The sequence below is a fragment of the Heliconius melpomene genome, chromosome 5, assembly GCF_056956725.1.
Source record: "Heliconius melpomene rosina isolate 202511_hmr_F chromosome 5, ASM5695672v1, whole genome shotgun sequence".
Taxonomy (NCBI): domain Eukaryota; kingdom Metazoa; phylum Arthropoda; class Insecta; order Lepidoptera; family Nymphalidae; genus Heliconius; species Heliconius melpomene.
This window is the reverse complement of record NC_140393.1, coordinates 1,913,638-1,927,848: the sequence shown is the minus strand read 5'-3', so window position 1 is coordinate 1,927,848 and position 14,211 is coordinate 1,913,638. Positions and strand designations below refer to the sequence as shown.

The following is a 14,211-nucleotide window of genomic DNA, read 5'->3' as shown; positions in this document are numbered from 1 at the left end:
AATATCTATCTATCTATGTATAAAACATTATACTATTTAAGTATTATCTATTATTAAATTACGAAAAATGCTGTTACGATGACGAATTTTACATGAGTTTTTACAATGAAAATTCTCTCTAAAATTAATTACACACATTAGGAATATACAAATCTGTTATTTTGTTACAGAAAACTATGACAAACAATAATTAATAATAAAATTTACTATACGGAAGTTACTATTATATAAAAAGCGATTAATGCGGCAAATCATAGTACAACTATACAAATAAGATATAAAGTCGAAAATTATTATCTAAAACGGAACCCAAATCTATTTATATTTATTATTTAATGTAATTACTTATTTACAAAGGAAAAAACACTATTAATTTAGAAAAGACACTAATAATAACATTCAAAATTACGAGAGTGGTATGACGTCACTTTTTGCCAAACTAAACAGTCTCTAACATGTTGTGACGAGTTCACAGCCGATGATGCGCGTCGGTTGTCGCGAACAGTTTGTTTGAGAAATATTATTTTTGTTAGTTTATTTACGTAATTATAGTATTTTATATTTAGTTTTGTTACTTATGACATTGTTTTTATTCGCTTTTTTCCGCTTAGCAAAAAAAGCTAAAGCAGAGTGAATTTAATGTTAAGATACTCTATTCTTTACTTTAAACTCTGCGCGAGTAAACGAACGAGAAACCAGAAGTTGTATTACTGCACTACAATTATCTCAATAATTTAAAATTTTTGTTCGATTGTATACCAACTAAAAGAACATATATGTCTATTTTCTCGATTTGATATACAAAATACTGTGTTAGTACTCTACATTACTTAATAATCAATTTCTCCAGATGAAAAGGGAGTCGAATAGGTTGACTACGAATATAATATGTGGGATGTGCGTATTTTAGTTTTCATATTGGGCACGTCTAAAACAAATTAAATGAAACAATAACATGACATCCATATAAATTAAATCCCGGCAAATCTATTATTATTTTATTGAATTTTCTCAAAAACTTTTTCGACGTCTATAATAAAATAGTTTCATTATATTAAGACCTGTAGTCCGTAGCCGTAGCGCGTAGCATTCGTAGCACGTCTACGAGCGCTTAAGTCGACCAATCGCTACGAATCCACTTCGAATACATTCGCACCAATATTTGTTTAATACCTGTCGTATTTTATTTATGAGCACCCTTTTTTAATATATATTTTATTCGAGGCAAAGCCTTAGAATTTTATTGAAGTCACGTAATATATTCTTTAATTGAAATATCGGACGCTACTACAGTGTATAACTACTTTATTAAGCTTTGTTCTCGAATTTTCTAGAAATAATGAAGAGTTTTATTTTATTTATAATTTAGTAAGTTCTTTTTACTCAATTTACTTATATTGTATATTGTTCTTAAGAAGTTCAATTCGCTCACGCTACACAATATTCAGTTCTTCCTAAAAAGTCTATTTATTTCTACTTGTTTTAGTTAAAAAAACGGGTTAAAGGTAAAAGAACAAAAATACGTTATCGATGCACCAAACGGGCGATATGTAAATATCATTAGTAAGAACAGTAGAGACATACATAATTTAAATAACCCAGTAACATATCGTACAAAAATGTTTCATTGCAAATATATTTAAAATTTGATTAAAACAAAGCTAAGGATTAGCGCTTATATCGCACTCAAACAAGACGCTTACGCTACTGTGAGGTTTTTAATTAATTTTTCATCTCCTACGAGCCTCAGTTGCGAGGTCGTTTAAAATGTACGTGTTCGTTGTATGTATTTGTATACTAATATTTCATTTGGCACTCGGTTAAGCGGATTCGGGATTCACTGACCACATGTTTTACGTTTTCCTGCTATTGGATTCTATTGAAGAGTAAGATTTCATAGAATTTCATAGAATATTGATTTTTTGCGTAAATAACTACTGCTTGTGGTACAATTGTCAAGCTGGTTGGTTGTATATAATAAGGAGATTCGAAAGTGTGCCTCTTGGAAACCGACCAAGTGATCTCACTGCTAAACCTAAAAGATATAATATACCCAATTGACAGCCAAGAAATATTTTAAGAGGACGTAGATGGAACGGTAGTAGGTTTGACTGTCTCTCGGTGAAATGAGACATTTGCATTTCCTCCAGTTGACAAGAAGATAAATTGTAGCTTTGTGTTCCGTCACTTAACATGCAACAATTCAAAGATCGAGCTGAAAGTAAAGAATAGGGCTTCTTAACACTGTTACCCACTTTTCTAACCCTGCTGGATATATCATAAAGCTAGAAAATATTAATGGTATGTCTTATATAATATAGTGAACTTTAAATATTCTAATAACTACATATAAAAATAACATTAGTAGAAGGGATCTCCATCAGTTATACAATAATACGTGAGCAAAATTGTAACTTTCCAATTTTCTTCTGGGTATAAGGGTACAAATAGATAAAGTGAGAATAACGTTTGATGTAGGTAGTGTCACTTTACTATCTTAGTTTTGAGTTTTTTTTTATTTTCACGTTGACAAATATGCGAGGCCAGGCGTGGCACAGGGTCACAAGTATGGCGACTGTAAACGCGACATTGTACCACTGGAGGAAATGAAATATTTAATGTTTGCTCTGATAATGGCGCAAAGCGCGGCGTTCAGTTCCGCCACTCAACACACAATGCCATCAGAATTCGGCTGAAAATTGAGAAAGTACTAAGCATTAACTTACTAGGTCCCTACTGCCTATCCTGCTATGTGCTTAATCAGATAGCACCCCATTACAAATTAAAAAAAAATAGATTTACACAATCAATTTTGTCTAAATTTGAAAAGTCTTCAAATAAAACTTGGTGTAACTATTCCCAAAATAAATAACATCAAACAGCAATTAGCAATCGGGCCAGTTCCATTAATAACTTAAAAGCTCTGTCGGAAGCCAAACTCCGGCACACCCAACTATACCCAATAATAATAGCTTAAAACGGCGGAATGGGTGTCTACTAACACGCCGTTTAACGCGATTACTGGCAAAAGGCTATCATTAATGAGATGCTATCGGGAAATTACATAAAATATGAATCATTTTAATTCAATGTTAGTCACAATTTTTAACATTGTTTTGAAGCTTGACAAGGCTGACTTTTTGTGGCAAATGCACCAAGAAGTGAGCATTCTTCCGAATTAACTTTATTGTCGTCTTATCAATGCAACTAAGGCACCATTAACCCGGTCACCGGCAGCAATACGCTTTTCTGCATCTACTTCATATCTTCCATCTCTATGGAACATACTTCCCAAATGTACCACTTCATTCACTTGCAAGTTCACGGAAGATCAGTGTTCTTGCATTCCGTTCGTTCTTCATTTCTTTCAAATGCCAGAACCTTTGTTTTATCATACAGATTAGATTGTATATTCTGAGGCCAATCGTGGCGCAGGGCACAAAATGTGACTGTAAGTCGAAATGCGATTGGTAGTTAATTCAATCCGATCATTCAAATTAAATATTTATTTAAATTTATATTTTTATTTCTTCGCTCTGGTGTCGAGGCAAAGCTCGGCGTTACGCTCCGCCATTCTCCATGCAAATCCTGCTGGATTCCGCGGAAAGTGAGGAATAGAGTGTCTTAACAGGTTAGGTTAGGTTCTTTCTGCCTACCCTGCTGTGTGCGGGATACAGCGTGAAGCTGATTTGATTTATTTTATTAAACAAAAATCTAATCTAAATCATGATAAATCCTTTTTTATTTCATGAAATAAAAAATAAAAAAAAGTATATAGCTCTATCAAATATATAACATTGTGTAATCTTGACGGCAAACTTCTCCGTCACAATGTAACTACACTTGCTCTATTCATCTCTACGGTCCCTCCACTCGCATTCGTACCCGCACCCGCCAGCAGACCCGAAACGTCATAATCATATGATAGGTGCGGCGCATTGCGCCCACCTGTCGCCGCGCGTGCGTCCCGCTGACGTCACGCGACCGCGCCCGACGCCCGCCGACCGCCGCCGCCGCCGCCCGCCAGCACGGGATTGATCCGACACCACCGACTCTGCTCACTGTAACAGCTCCTAATCGATCATTATTAAATGTATTAATTCATTACAATTATATCAAAATAATGTAATGAAAAAAAAAAAAAACATATTTCAATCCTTTAATTGTGATCTGTCCCAAAACCTATTAAATGTAATCAAAAGAAGAATTGATCGGGGTACAATCCCGCGGCACGTCTCGCTAGCTTCTTATCTAGTTCTTAATCCAAGATAAATATTACATGAACGGGGGGCGGCGCGGCGCACGCAGGCGCGGCGGCGGCCAGTCCCGCTCCGGCCGCGCTGCCCGCCGCACACGTCCCGCGGGCCCGACGGCGGCGACCCGCCACGCACCCGCCCAGCGCGCGCCCTCCGCCGACCCACGTGCCCAACTCGTTGCGTAAGTCGCGGAAACGCTGAAAAAACACCCGAATCTCCTTTGACACGAAAGAAAACAAATAGCACATGAGGGAATCGATCAGTGTTTATTTTTCCCGGTCTCAGCCGTTGTATTGCCGTGTTTGCAATAAGTAGTGTATCGGCGTGTTGGTTAGAAGTGGCTTTCCTTTTTAATAGGTTAATTCGAAGACTGCGGGCGCGGTCTTTTTAACCTTATAGTACAAAAGTGCTGGTTGACCTTAAAACCGCGCGGCGACACTCGATTTGTTTGCGGCTAGAGACGGTTACCACTATATTCTTTAATTGACGTTCTGAGCTTTCTAAATTGTGTTGACACAACAAGGTTTGCGTATATTACGGTTATAATTGGTAAGAAACGTGTGTAGAAAAATATAGGCATTGCTTAATTTTATCAGTATATTTTTTAAAATACATAAATAATTTTCACTAAAGACCATTAACGTATAAACAAACTTTCTAATCCATTCGACAATTTTATATTCCAACCAGCCACTTCAGTTTTTTAATCGCCTCTAACGACTTCTTACCCTAATTAATGGCGCCTGACGCTTAAGGAATTAGAAATTTCGACAAAAATTTGTATTAGCTCTTACTGCCGCTTATTAACTTAGACTTTTATTTTGTTCCAGACTAAATTTCAAATCTTCTTAATTTCTTTTTTCTTTTCAATTCGTTATGTTAAATGTATCATAGATCGTTTTATAATATTAAAATGTCTTAGAAATTATTTACCTAGTACTCGCAGTATACCTTGGGTATACATAAGTATAACGCCCGTTATAGCCCGTTCCTTGAATTTCGTATCTCACTTTCACTTCAAGGCTACTAGTATGTTATATATTCAACTAAAATACTTAGAATAGTTTCAATATTTTATTATGAAATATGTATTTCCTATAAATAAGCATATCATGGTACTATTAATTAGGCAATTCATTATAAACATTATTATTTTAGAAAATAGATTAATATACATACACCTTAACACTGTATCCCGGTTGTAGCAGGGTGCCTACTCTACTATGTGCGAGAGAACCAAGTGCCAACACTTGGCACCCCCAATTTCTGTTTAATTCTGCAGGCATTGCTTGTTGAGTGGCAGAACTCAACGCCGCACTCGCTTGAGTCCAGAACGAGAAATTGAAAATATGAAATATTTCATTCTCTTCAGAGGGAATCGAACCTATATCCTGTCGCGTTTACAGTCACTCGCTTGTGCACCTACGCCACGACTGCGACAACAGACTAGACAAAAGATTTAATATTAAAATTGTAAAAGCTTGCAACACTATAAATAGTTGTTGACAGGTTTAATTTATATTGCAGCGGGAAATTTTACTTTCAATATTATTATAAAACACCGTTCATATTATTTTTGCAATTATTTCTTCAATACAGCAATTTTAACCAACGATTAAAATTAAATAGGGTTAAAGTTGATGAATATAAATTGTTTTCATACTTAATATTTATACGATATTATAGAATAAATATACTAAATATTTTTTAAAGTTGTTTGTGACAATTAATATTGCAATCTTTACCCCGTAATTTAGTTATGGGTTCAACTTCCTACTATTAGGATCGATTTAGGCCTAGTTGCTCAATGGAAGTGAAAGGTGGACAGGTGGACATTGTTCCATCTTCCATTGCTTTCGTCATCTATTTTAAAAGATTAAATATATACGTAAAATGCATGTGAATGAATAAATCATGTATAATATGAGAAAAATGATTTTATTCTATATTGTGAAGCAGAATGAACGTAGTAATATGTCACTCGGCTCTCACCAACTACAATTTAGAGATATTGCCACGGGACTTAACGCCGCACTTTCTCGAAATAAAATAGAAAAATTATTTGTTGAAAAATAGAAATGTTTTTATGACTGGAATTTGAACCAAAAAACATTATGTTCAATTATTTATTATTATAGCTTAAGATCCGGCTGTTAATTTCTAGTTTTTATTATTATTTTATTTTCGTCCTTAGTGTTTAATAAATAAACATATTATTAGTAAATGTAATTAAACGAAGCCATCAAGACTGCTTCTTTCATCTCGCATACTTCATTCAATTTTGTCAAAGATAACAAATTAAGGATTATCACGTCCAAATAAATACAAATGAAAGTGAGATTACTAAAAATAGCACCAATGTAAGATGATTTAGAGATACACGATAAGCGCCTAATCCGAATAAATGGTTTGTTTTGTTCGTAAATTATCTTGTTTTTTATAAGAATTATTGTTTGAATTATAGCAATACTGTTGCCAAATTGTTATACCAAAGTTTTTTTGAGCTTTATGGTTTTTCCGCATATAGTTAATATATGCAGAAGAATCCTAGTGTTAGAACACTCCATTCCAATTAAGACGTTCCCCACTTTACGTCAAATTCTAAATGCCTGGAGGAAATAAAAATATTCAATATTTCATTTGTTCGGGTGGGAATCGAACTCACAACCTGTCGGGTTTGCAGTGGCACGATTGTGTCCCAACGCCACTACTGTTCTCTGTATGAATCTATTAATTAAATATATCTTTTAATCTCAATTATTTTTAATCAAACTTAAGCATTTAGTATAATTTTAACTGTTTTTGCATAATTATTATCTCACATTGCGTGAAATCGTATCAATTTACATTCGAATATAGCTATATAAGGGAGAACAAAGCACGTCGCTAGTTTCTACTTCCTATCTACAATCCTTTGCCCCAATTTTGAGGCATTCAATTTCCATAAATTGATACTCAATATGTGCATACGTTGGAGTTTCCTTATTTGCCGATTCTTATATTCATATTACATCGATTTTAACCACGTCCCATGAATGAGACATGGAAAATAGTTTCGTGGAAGAGTTTATTGTGGATTTAATTTTTTTTTAAAGAAATTTTGTATTATTTAAGGCTAGTCAAGGCGCATGGACGTATGCGTGTGACTGTGACCGCGGCAGGTTCAGGGTTCGACTTCTTCTTCCTCGTGACATTAATCCCGGTATATTGCCAGGGCCTGTCTTCCTGCTTATCCTACTCCAATTTGCACGATGTGTTCGTGTAACGTGTTCGTTCAGGGTTCGACTCCAACTTGGGGAAATGAAATAGTTAATATTTTCATTTCTTCCCTCTGGTGTCGAGGCAAAGCGCCGCCAATCAAAACGCAGTGCCGCCGGAATTCAGCAGGAAATGCGGAGTGTTTTAACACTACGTCCCCTCTGCTTTCTATATAATTACATATCTTTTCCTTTCCTATATGAAGAAACTCGACAATGTATATATAACACAACATATTTTCTAAAGCTCCCTAATAAGCTTTCATATTATGAGTAACTAAATTACACTTTTTGGTTTAATAACGTTATTTCAATTTGTCACAACAATATTTCCAGGCCTAACCCATAGTTAAATAGAAGTGGTTATGTTGGCCAGGAAGTCTGTAAGTGGAAAGCCTCAACCAATATATGGCCTAGTCACGTAATCTCGACATAGTTTGTGAATCATTTCAAAACTGTATACTACAATTTTAGGAAATGTTCTAAAATGTATGAAATGTATTTCCTTAATTAAAAAACCAGTAGAAATACTGTATAAAGATGTTAATTAAAAATATAAGAAAAATAATAAGTATTCTCTGGATATTAAAGCCACAAGCTGGTAATTCCTAATCTCGTTGGAAGACTTCTGCCGCTTAATTAAACGTTCTAGGCTATTTGGCAACAAGAATATAAGTATTTTGGACAGTATGGGGCAAACCTACTTATTTTTCTGGCAAAATTCCTTTTTTTTTTGGCCCAAATTAATACAATTTCCTCATTCTGTTAGGTTTTTAACATCATTTTCATATCTTTCTAAGTAAATACAGTTATATAAGCAGGTAAATATGATTGACTTATCCTACAGCGTAAATAACGCAACTTAAACCCTCAGGTTAACATAGCTTACCTGTGTTTTACATTCAGGTCAAGCGAGGGGATTATACGCAACGCGTCAGCAATAAACTTAGAACTAAATGCCCATAGAAATGGCATTGTTTCAATTTGAAATTCAATTTTGTTGCCATTCAAAATTAATGTAGCGTTTGAACGAGTTTCTGGTATTTAGATTGTTATCGTGTTATTTGTATCGGTAACGGTATGTTGTTGTCATTTGTTTTAATTATTTACTTGTTTATAAATATATAGAAATATTTTATTTACTTATATATAAACACCAACAGTTATAGATATATCTGTTTTATTAGAAGAATATATATTTGAATTCAAATATCACTGGCGCAGGTAATTGGGCGTGGAGAATTATATTTACTTCTTGACGCAAAATATAGTCACAATTATATAGCAGAATAATACACACGTAGAACGAATCAAACAACACTTAACACACTTTACATATGTAATATTGTTTTTGTAATTGTAGGGTAGGCAGAAAGAACCTGGTGCTGAGACTCTCTGCTCCCCACATACCTCCGAATTCTTGAAGCATTGCGTGTTGAGTGGCGGAACTCATTACCGCGCTTTTCCTCGTTAAAATCGAGCGAAGTAATTAAAATATTAAATTTTTCATTCCCATGAGTGAGAAACGAACCCACAACCGTTGCGTTCAGTCGAACACTTGTACGCTTACGAGACGAAAACCTCAAATAAACAAAAACAATCTTACGAGGGTGGCGTCGGGCCCTTCATGTTGCAGGTTGAGGAACTTAGAGTAGTGCTTTGAACTTGACCCAAGTGTAAGCTTAAGGCATCCCTTTAGAATTCGCATTAACTAGAGGCTAGTCTCCACTATTTAAGCTTATGTATCTATTTAACTAAATTCGTTAGACTCATGAGACGAGCACTTTCGATATCAGGTGGTTTGGCAACTGTCAAATTACTATAACAGACAGACAACGCACAGACTGAAATTTCTGGACTTAGAAAGTAGAAACACGTAGATAAGTTGGGAGAACTAAGAGATGATTTCTCAAAATTCCTACGGGAACAGAAAAAATATTTTTTTCCATATTGTAGCAAAAATTACATGCAAATAGTGTATATAATATTGGCAAAACAATATAATAATAACAATAGTCAACATTTGTGATACTCTCATCGGATGTTCTATTATACTCTATACAAAGGTAGTGCTGGCGCGTCCCGAGACCAGTTAACACTATCCAGGCGAATAACAAATTTGCTGCTGCATTTGGATTCATCATTCCGGATTACATTCTGGTTTGATATGTATGGCCTATTTAGTATAGTTAAAGTTTTTTACTCGTAAAGCTTATAATATGTTTGTTTTATTGATCATATTTCTTCTTAATTTATAAGGGTAGGGTAGGGAAAAAAAATGTATGTCTAATTAAGATATACTAATACTTGATACTGCCGTTATATTTGGACAAGACAGAAGAAACGAAAACAAATTAATTATGGCCATTATCACATAATCGAAGCCTCGACCTAATAATAATTTTCCATATAAATGAAATAAATTCATATTTTTATTTAGTTTTCGTTTCAGAAATTCACTTTGTGGATCATGTTAGACGGTAAAATCTCTTCCAGACTTTTTGTTCATCGAAAAGGGATTAAAGATGAAAGGTAAAAACCAATTAGACTTCCACGTGTAAAGCGTTTATTAAATTTAAGGTTAAGAGGCTTCGAACACTTCGCGTTTACAGGGAGCCGTGAAATTGGGTCTTGTTAGGTTTTATAGGGAAAGTGCATACGTTTTAGTGCTTTTTTTTTAAATATTTTAAACATTTTTATAGGTAATGTAAGTTTAAAATTTTAGTATATTATACATATTATAGCAAGCGAGGCGTTAAGTTCCGCCTCTCAAGACGTAATTCCTCCAGAATTCGGCAAAAAGTAGAAATTGAAAGTTTCTTAAAAAGAACGTAGTGTCCTAACACCAAGTTCCCTCCTACCTTGCTATGTGCGGGAAGGGATATATATTCTTTATTGCACATGTAAGAAAAAAGTAAGAAAACAGTTAAAAAGTTATGTTTACAATGGCGGACTTATTTCTGAAAGAAATCTCTTCCAGCCAACCTATGGAAGTGGATGAGTGCCAAACAGCGGAATAACAACACAGTGCAATCAAAAAAAAAGTAGGGATACAACGTGAAATTTAATATTATTGCAACGAGCGTAGAAAAATCATATAAAGTATTATTTTTTTATTTACTGTATTCCCCATTTACAAATTCATACAGAATAAAAAAGGGACAACACGGACAAATCAAAAAGGACCAAAAAATATATCCTAATGAAATTTGCGAGTTGATTGCTTAATTTAGTCGGCCAGCCTTTGTCGCTTAAACCTTATTTGATGATACCTACACAGGCGAACGTGGACAATGACTATTTTACTCGCTTACAAAGTGCAGCGGGTTTTAAGCCAGTTTACGGTCGATTTACCGTTTTAATGAGGACTGTCCACCATAGAGTTACCGCTACAGCGTAGATGTCTTGTTTTATTATTGAAAATAGATTTCGTGGAGTCAGAAGGAGTGGCTATTTTTGATATTATATATATTTGATATTATTGGTTGATAATGGATTCACATATTTATATTTAGGAGTGTAAATTGTGTCTGATTATAAATGCAATGATTGTAGAGTTAACAAATGGGGAAGTAGAGAAGGGAAGAAGGATCTGTACACTAGGTTTCCCTACTTATCCTGCTATAGATATGTGGGAAAAATCGCAAAGCTATGAAACGCAAAATTTAAAAGATATATGATACAAATGTCACTAATTCTTAGTCTTTACTTATACTAAATATATATCTGTATCTTTTGGTTCTTGACTTTTCGTCTATTAAAAAAATATTGCGTATGAGACTTATAACATTTAGTTCAGCAACAACAATTGAGTAAATTCTAAACAATATTCTAGTCCTAAATACAAAAGCTTAATTAAACTAATAATAACTATAATTTCCAAATTACTTTACTATCCTGCCTCAATAAGAATAATGGTGTTTCCGTGTGTGCCATTGTCGCTAATTGTCTCTAATAGATTGATGAGGTTAGATGAACGTGTCTCTGATATCGGGAAAACGTCGATACTTGATAATAACTAATTGATAGACCCGCACTTTGGTTAAACGGGGTAAAGTGTGGTAATTGAATATGTATGTGTGTTATAATGTTTTGTATAACAGCTTGTGAGTGTAGGTGCGATGGTTGTAGGTTCGATTCCCACTCGGGGATTAGTTATTTTCGTTTTATCACTCTACTAAACTAGGTGAAGCGCGGTGTCGAGTTCCGTCACAGAATACGCAATGTATCATATATTATTAGTGTAAAATAAAAAAATATTTTATTACAAAACTAAATATATTATTACATTTGTGGAAAGTTGTGTAAAAATATATTTAAATCTAAAAGGAAAGTGTATTGGTTTACCCTATTTCATGCTGTCCAGCATATAGCAGCTTAGTAGGGAACCTGTGTCCCAATACTAAGTTCCCATGTTCCTTCTGCATGCCCTACAAATACAGCGAGAAACTAAAAGAAAATAGACTAACTGTTAACAATACAAAATCTATGGCAAAATTCTGCTTTGCCAAGTTATCCCATCTACAGCATACATCTCAAGTAGGGCCGTGAACACTCGCACCGTTGCCTAAATATTACCATACATGACATTTCCATTTGTTTGCGTTTGGGGCAACCCTCGCCTCGTTTTATCATACACGGTGTCAAGAACTAAGCCCTTAGCGACTATGATAGAGATAGCTCGTGGCAGCTTTCTCAATCTGATATACAGTATGTGGTGTGGGATTGGTAGTGGAAATAGTTTTAGATATGTTTTTTATTTTTTTATATTATCTTCAAGTTGATGATTTTCTGTGAGTGTAACGCAACGTAATAAAAACACATATAATGTGTCTTTATATTTACATTTTTAAGTACCTTTAATTTGCAATATTGCCAACTCAAAAAAATATTAAAAGCCTATTATTAAATTACTTATATTATAATACTCTTGCCATACATATAATGCTATAATGCTTTTACCATATTTTACAAACATGCTGATTTCTTACATATAATTTTGTATATATTATGAAAATAAAATTATCTTTATAAGGAAGTAACATCAAACAATATGAAATTGGTAAAGTCCCGAATCACGTCGCATACTGCAACCGCACACCCTCGTCTGGTCAGCTTAGTGTGTCAGGCGGCAGGCTGATCCACGTGGCTTGCCTGTGAAAGGTTTTGCTCTTTCTTTGTATATATTATGTTATTATAGTGTATGCTATGTATTTAATTATATATTCATTTAAACTATATATCACTTATGTTTTTGATTTTTTTGAAAATTCTATATTTTTATTAAACGTGCCAAAACAGCGTTGAAATGAGAAAAAAGGTTGTTTTTGTTTGCGTGATAAGTTATATTCTTATGTAACTCAACAGTTGTTAAGAAGACAAGCCGCGGTGTTGAGTTGTGCCATTCCACTCGTGCGGCGAAAAGTGGAGAACGGAATGTCTTAACACTACGTTTCCTCTGCCTACGCGTAGCCTAATAGATAAAATCCATAGTAATCACCAATCTACAGTAAATGTAAAAAAAATAAACGAAAGATTAAATAATGATTAGATACTTTAAACGAAGCCCGAGACAAACAATCTTGTAAAAGCTATACACCCCGGCCAATCCACCAAGCTATCATCTATCGATCACACGTATCAATGAATAGAGGTCCCTTGCTTATCGCCTGTATCGCCGAGTTTCCATCTCATTTGGCATCCCGAAACACGTATAACTTCGGTTAGCCTGTGTAGCTGTGTACAGACAGACGTATAAGTTACATTTGATTGGAATAAACAATAGAGTAAAGTAGTTCTGAAAAAAGTTTTCCAAAGAAAAGTTCTTTTGTTTATTGTTGTGATGGAAGCGAAATCGGTTTTGGATAGAGATTGGTGGTGTTTGATGTTAATATATATTCGTACATATATAAAATATATAGGAAAGTACTACCTATAAAGTAATATTGGACATTACTTTTACATTTTTCGTAAAGTAAAATAAAGTCTAGCTCGAATTACTTTTGTAATTTAATCTATCAGTTTTGTACAAATATAAATCAGAAGCAAGTTTCTAACATTGTACTGTCTATCATAATATTGTTAAAAACTTACCTTAAATATTAGAGAATATATAAAATTGATTTCTTTAGTTAGTAGAGTAGTAGTTTTGGATTCGATTGCCACTAGGGGGATTAAATTAATTTAATTTTCTCACTATATTCCGCAACAGACAATGCGCGAAGTTTGCCTGAATAAATGTTTTCATGTTTTTGATATTGAAAATTCCCTAGGTTTGTGTGCACACTTCCTACAATGGTATAGGAGCACAATCATATTATATGTTACAGTGTCAGAATAAGTACTTTTTGCAGCATCCGGACCAGACTGTAATTAATTCGAACGGTCCCAGACTTGCGTAGATTACAAATTGGAAATCGATTATAGACAAAAAGTTACCCTCGATGGCTTTCGACTTATGTGTCTTTGGTGAGGGTGAGATATGGATTTTAAACTCATTTCCTTTATTATATTGACATTTGGTGTATGTATGGTGAACCTGTCTGCTTAACTGATGATTTATGCTTTCATTATTTTTGACATAGGAGTATCTTACTTTATATTTATTTTAGAATATAATACCAGAATATGTAACCGGCAGAACTAAGTTCCGAGCTGGTGGTAGATTCCTGTAGGACTGACACTACTGTCATTTCTAT

At 34.2% G+C, this 14,211-nt stretch overlaps 1 protein-coding gene across 4 annotated transcripts in view; it reads left to right on the top strand.

Annotated features, from left to right (window-relative positions):
• The window catches only part of aPKC (protein kinase C iota type), a 190,343-nt gene that overhangs the window by 77,352 nt on the left and 98,780 nt on the right, over positions 1 to 14,211 (top strand). Inside the window, exon 1 of one of the 4 annotated variants that reach the window (XM_085185339.1) lies at positions 4,350 to 4,437. The exons of the other annotated variants lie outside the window; for them this stretch is intronic. The gene's annotated coding sequence lies outside the window, so the exon portion shown is untranslated. Of the gene's footprint in view, positions 1 to 4,349; positions 4,438 to 14,211 lie in introns of those variants that run through there. 4 annotated transcript variants of the gene reach the window in all.